Source organism: Pyrgilauda ruficollis, unplaced genomic scaffold (genome assembly GCF_017590135.1).
Source record: "Pyrgilauda ruficollis isolate IOZ18807 unplaced genomic scaffold, ASM1759013v1 scaffold74, whole genome shotgun sequence".
Lineage (NCBI taxonomy): Eukaryota > Metazoa > Chordata > Aves > Passeriformes > Passeridae > Pyrgilauda > Pyrgilauda ruficollis.
In genome coordinates, this window is record NW_024529266.1 from 4748662 (window position 1) to 4755390 (window position 6729).

Consider the following 6729-nt stretch of genomic DNA (forward strand, 5'->3'; position numbering starts at 1 on the left):
GGCAGGTATTTCCTCTTCCCAATGCTGGAGAGTGGAGATAAAGTACAAGGATATAATTTTCATATTAAAGAGAGGTTAGAGAATAATTAGGTGCAGAGATTAAAATGCACAGAGAGCCAATGTTTGGATGACTTAAACATTTGTTCCATTCGCTGCCCATTCAGTTCCTTTATAATCATTAACTGTAAAGACTGTGTTATACCGTATCAGAAAAGAAAAACCATGGCAAGGGCTAAAACTGTAGTCACACAGATATGAATGTCTGCTTCTGACAGGGGAAAAGAGAACTCCTCCAAATATGTTCATGATATCTACAGTATGTGTTGTATGTCGCTGTTCCTGGTGGATGGTGTGGTGTGAAAGAATCTGTGGCAATGCATAGTCACCTTACACATAGACACACCTTGCACATAGAGCACACCTCAAGACAAATCTTACATGCTATTGAACCAGTCTATCAATGAGGAATATTGGAAAGACTGGGCAATATTTGAAAAGTATAAATTAAAAGGATTGTCTGTACAAACATCAACTCTTGTTCTGAAGTGTTGTCACAAAAGTTACAGGAATCTATCAGCAAAATTTGATTAAAATCTAACAGTCTTTTGTCTCATTCAGCCACATCTGTACATCTGGTTTTATTCTACATTCAAAGAGAAAATACAATTGTTTCAAAATAGGAGATTTAGAAAAGACAGAATAATTAATTAATCAATATAAAACCCATAATATTTTCTTAATTTTTATTTCACAGAATCACAGTATAGCTGAGGTTGAAACAGATCTGTGTGTCTGTTGCCTCCATGCCTCCATGCTCAAAGTGAGGGCAAACAGAACTGCTTTCTCAGGGTCTCGTTCAGATGGGTTTTCAGTACCTTCAAGGATGGAGGCTCCACAAAATATTTGCATGCAATAAAGACAAACCACTGTAGTCCAAGAAGATATGAGAGCCTCTATATTTTCCTCTATTTGTAGTTAATGTGCATGGCTTACAGCACCTCAGGGTGTTAGAATTATAGACCATCCTGAGATGGAAGGGACCCACAAGGATCATTCCGTCCAGTCCTGGCTCTGGTCATACCAAGAGTCACACCATGCGCCTGAGAGCATTGTCCAAATGCTTCATGAGCACTGTCAGGTTGGTGCTGTGGCCACTTCTCTGAGGAGCCTTGTCCAATGCCCAACCACCCTCTGGGTGAAGAACCTTTTCCTGATATCCAGCCTAAACCTCCCCTGACACAACTTCAGGCCATTCCCTTGGGTCCTGTAACTGGTCCTCTCATGGTGAAGAGATCAGTGCCTGTCCCTCACCTTCCCCTTGTGAGGAAGTTGTAACTGCTAAGAGGTCTCTCCTCAGTCTCCTTCAGACTGGAAAGAACAAGTGACCTCAGCCACTCCCCTTGTATGGCTTCCATGTATTACTGTCCAGTGGACCCCTTTTGCTGAGTGCCTTTTGTGGTCCTGTGTGTCCCCTAGCAAGTGATGGGAGGACATATTCTGCCATCTCAAGTTCAAGAGGCATCATCCTTCTCTTATTCCAAGAAATACCAAAAATAGGGTAACCCTCAATGAGTAAAAAACATTTACAGTAACATTTGGTATAAGAACTCCAAACTTAGAGAAATATTAAAAAATAGTAATTTAGCACTGAAGCAGAAATAGTTTTCATTTATACACACCGCTTTTCACTTTTGTGTGTATGTTTTTAAGAACAAACTTCCAAAAAAATGTAGATTTTTGAGCAGTGGCCAGCATAGACCTTACTGTGTCATAAGTCTTCTGTTGTAAACAGAAACACATGAAGGTTTAAATAAGTCCCCACTCTTTTCAGTAGTAACTTCACTGCACATAAAACAGAATTATTTAATGACAGTTTGGAAGTACTGGGAGCAACAGATAGGCTACAGTAGGCTCTGTTTAGTCCTATATATGTCTTTGGCATGCCATGTTAACAGGATGTGAAGCAAGATTAAGTTGGAAGTTAAATGCTCATTCTATAATGTTCTTAGAATATTTTAAAAACCCAACAGTTTCCAAGAAAATGCACTGATAGATTACGATGTCAGTTTTAGTCAGTTAGAAAATATGTTTTTTTCTGTTATAGTTCTGCTAACTATATTTGGGCTGGTTTTTTATACCTTTAGGGGAGAAAGACCTCAGTGTGAAGAAAAACAAGAACATCTCATACAAATATTAATATATATTCTGGACTTTAGAATAGTACTGTACTCTGAACTAGAGCAAGTTTTTTTAGGCTGATGTCTCCATCGTACCTCACACAATCTATTTAACGTTTCCAATTGCTTTCACTGGAAATGTTTAGAAAAGGCTTTCTTCACACTATTACTACTTGTAATCAATCTTTTCCCCATTGTAAATCTGTCTATACACTGGAGTCCAAATTGTACATACCTGATCTTTTTGTGTAGTACAGTCTATTGGCCATGTTCCAGGTTTTTTCCAGCTTGAGAGGTTTGAATTAGACCTCCTGTAAATTGTTGGCAAATTAAATGGCTGATTAAATAGCTAGTATTTACTGTATGCTCAAAATTATTCATGCAGTGGCATGTGGTACCAGGAAACTTTTCCTTCTTCTCTTTTCTGCAAATATTTACTTTTTTGCAGATTAATTTCTAAAGCCAAAAAAACACAAACCAGTAGTAGGCAGCTGTTTTTCTTGCTACTCCCATGCCAATAGTTATACATAAACTATTTTTTTAATAACTTCATTGATGTTTTTCTCTCCATCACTGTTTTCTAGAGGTTGTTGCCTTTCAAGATAATTTAATATGACATGTTAATTTAATTAGAAGAGAATTTTGAAAGCCTGTCCTGTAATGGACTGAACCTATGTTGCAACTGTAGGCATAGAGTTATTAAGAGGGGTCCATGATCAATGAAAATCATTAACTCTAATGGTGGAGCTTGGAGAATAAAAGCAAGCAAGCAGGCAAAGAAAGAAAGAGAGAAAGTGTGAGACTGAGCAAGAGAAAGGGAGACATAGGTGCCAGGAAGTAGGGGTGGGACAGGCAATGTTGGAAACAGACAGAGAATGGAAAATGCTTCCCAGTGGCCAACCTAAAAGTATGCAGAGTTGCCCAGATGGGTGTCCTCCTGTTTCACTTCTAACGTGGTAACTTGATAGTTTTCAAGTTACCATAGTTTCAAGATAGTTTCAAATCATCTTTGGATTTTTCTGCTATTGGTGCTGTTATTGCTGATGGGACCAATAAAACAATAAAGTTTAAAAGAAACTGTAAAGGTTAAGATGGAAAGTCAGCTGCAATGTGGTTGTATCCTCAGTATTTCTATGGCACCCAGATTGTATCAATTACAATTAGCTTCTGTGTGTGTGTGTGGATGCTGATGCTGTATGTTGTTATTTAGCTCCTAAAGAGTAGTGGTGATGTAGCACATTATGATGTCCCTACAGATGCTCCTTTAATATAAGACATTGTTCTGTGTTATGGCTATAGGGATGGCATACTTAAACCTGGAATTTTACCTCCTGCCTGAGGTACACGTGCAGCCTGCAAGCATGGTTCATGTGATATGCAATCTGTGTTTCACAACCTGCTGCTCACTAAAAAATACAGCTGCAGCAGCAGCATCAAATCTTGACTCAGTATAGCATCTGAACAACTGTATTAAAACAAATTAAAATGCTTTTGCCACATAATACATTCTTCATTGCATTTCTCCTTGTTGTGCTTTAACCCAGAAGGTAACTAAACAGCTGTGGGCCCATGTTCTACCACCACCCTTCCCCTGTGTCCCCTCCAACTTCTTGTGCCCCAGATTCCTTACTGGTGTGGCAGTGGGAAGACCTGCAAATTCCTTCAGCTAGTGTCAACACCACTTAGTAAAATCTAAAACATCAGTGTGTCATCAACATTACTCTTATCCTCAATCTGTCATGCAGTACTATACCAAATAGGGCAAAAATTAACTCTGTTCCCAATAAAACCATTGCAATATCCACCCTTTATTCCGTATCATTTATGTCACGCCCAGGTTCCACTCTTCTCAAGGCATCCTTCCCTGTCTTTTGATACATACACAGAGATAACATTCCCTTAGTCTATGGGTCATCCCTCTAAAATGTCCATTGAGTAAAATTAGTCCATAGCTTCTGGCTTCTTCTGTCATAGTAGACCTTCAGAGCTGGAGAGATGGTGCATGGTATTGGATAATGTCCATGATAAGTCCATCCCTCATTCAAAATCCCATTTGTATGTTTCATCTCTTCTTCAATGGTCCAGTGTGTCACAGGCCCACTGAGCTACCTATCTTCCTCTGCCTCTTCTCGGCTACCTTGTGATAGCCCTGCATGGAGCTGATCCCTCTTAGAGGCAGCTGCTTTATCTCTTAATAAATATGTCCACTTCTGTTGCTGTTGAGACAGTCACAACACAGAAGAACACTATACAATTTCAGAAGGCTTCTCTCTTTATTATAACAGCATGCTTTCTTTTACAGATTCCCAACAAAGTTTATACTTATTAATTGGTTACAATAAATCAACTCAGTGTTCATTGGTACAGAACAGTCTCCACCACTGTTTTCAACTAATGTCCAACTGCAGGTTTCTTTTATTTATCTTTTCCTTCTTGGTTTCCAAGTCAACAGCCTTGGCAGAATTCTTTTCAGGGGTAAACACGACTCTTATCAACTTCTTCTTCAAATAACTCTTGCTAGCTCACAGACCAGCTGTCAGCCCCTTCCACATGCTTCTGCTTCCAGTATTTCTCCTTGTCTACAAGCGTAGCTAATACTGGCATATGTTGGTTCTCTGGTCCAGCCGTGGGCTCTGTCACTTTGCTCTCAGTTCCAGAGACCTTCCCTCCCTGCAGCAGGCACTGAGCTCTGAACAGAGCTCAGTCAGCCTGGACCAGGCCCCAGTACATTGCAGTGATTTCTGGCTCTCTGGAATTATCTGGTGACAGGTCATCTTTCCCAAATATTTTAATAAATTTTTCTGGATTCCTCACTTTTTCAGAGGTGAAGTTCCAAAACACTGGGAGGTGCCCACTGTCCTAGGTACTTGCCCATCCTACCCCACACTCCCTGCCACTCATAACTATCCAGCCTCAGGGCAGATCCCTGGGTGATGTTCTTACCTAGTTGCGTAACCTTAGGCAAGACCTGAGACATATTAATGCATCACAGCAATGCAAAGGTGCTGGTTTGGACACCCTGGGGATACTTTCCAAGAGCTGTTGTAACTCACCTGGAGGAGAAGGGAGGGATGGCAGAGAGTGTCATTCCCATGGATGGACCCTTGGAGGGGTAGTTATGTGTCATTCCTAGCAGGTAGCTCCTGCGGTGCAGACGCAGAAGCAATGCTCGGTGCACACACTGCCTCAGCCCTGCCAACAGACATCTTACCATATCAAAAAACCATGTTACAAAGCACAACAACATCGTAACCTTAACCTAGAGCTGAGAAATGACACAACAGGGAATACACACAGCAAGTAAGGTGCTACCCAAGGCAACTCTGAGAACACACAACAACATTGTGATTAAATAAATCAACATTGTGGCCAGCAACTATTAAACCAATGCAACTAATTGCTAATAACAAATTTGTTTTAACATGTCGGAACAGTGGTTATCTTGACCCTTCACACCCATCGGTTGGGTGCCAAAATGGACTCTTGTGGTTTAATCCAGCAGACAGCTAACACCATACAAACCACTTGCTCACTTCCCTGTCACCACCCCAGAATGAGTAAGAGAATTGGGGGAAAAAAATATTAAATTCACCCGTTGAGATAAAGACAGCTTAATAGGCCAGAAACAGGAGGGGAAACAAAAATAACTACCATTAAAATTGGAATATACAGAACAAGCAATGCACAATGTATCTGCTAGCCACCTGCTAGTTGATACACAGCCAGTTCCCAAGACCCCAGCCATCTTTATCTGCAGCTGATATTACTGAGCTTTACACCATGGAATATCCCTCCAGTCAGTCACGGTCAGCTCTATCACCTGTGTCTCCTCCCAGCTACTCGTGTCTCCCAGCCTCCTCACTGGTGGTGTGATATGAGAAACAGAAAAAGTCCTTGTCTTAATGCTTAACACTTCATCCATCAGTCTGTTTCAACATTATTCTCATCCTAAATCTAAATCACAGCATTATGCCATATACCAGCATGAAAATTAACTCTATCCCACACAAAGTTAGGACAATTGTGTACCCAAAGGACCATCTTACACCACACAATTTAGAAACTTCCCCACGTTTGCAGACTGTTTGGGCAATAGACAAAGACTTGAGATTTCAAAGTAAAACATTGCTTTGTGACCAAGTATGTGTTTCAGTAAAGTCTTTCTGTTGACCCAATACATTACCAGTGTATGGTGAGGGCTTAGAAAATGAAAAATACCTTTCCTAAACCAAACACAGATAAATCATATAACCTTCTTTACATAGTGAACAACCTCCAGATAAGTAGCTTCAACTCTAGCAGTAGCTTCATGATTTTAAGAAAACTTTGGCCAAAAAAAAAAAGTAAATGTAATTGATTTTAGGGGATTTTTATCATTTCAGTGAGATAAATAAAAATGCTACTCTCTCCTGTAAAAATGCAAGGCTCACTAATTAAAAAAAAGGTTAGATAATATGAATAGGAAGGACTCACCAATAGAAGTGAAGGGTTAGAAATGCAAATAGGTAGATAAGGCCAACTGAATGTGCTAAATTTGATAATAAAACTTACA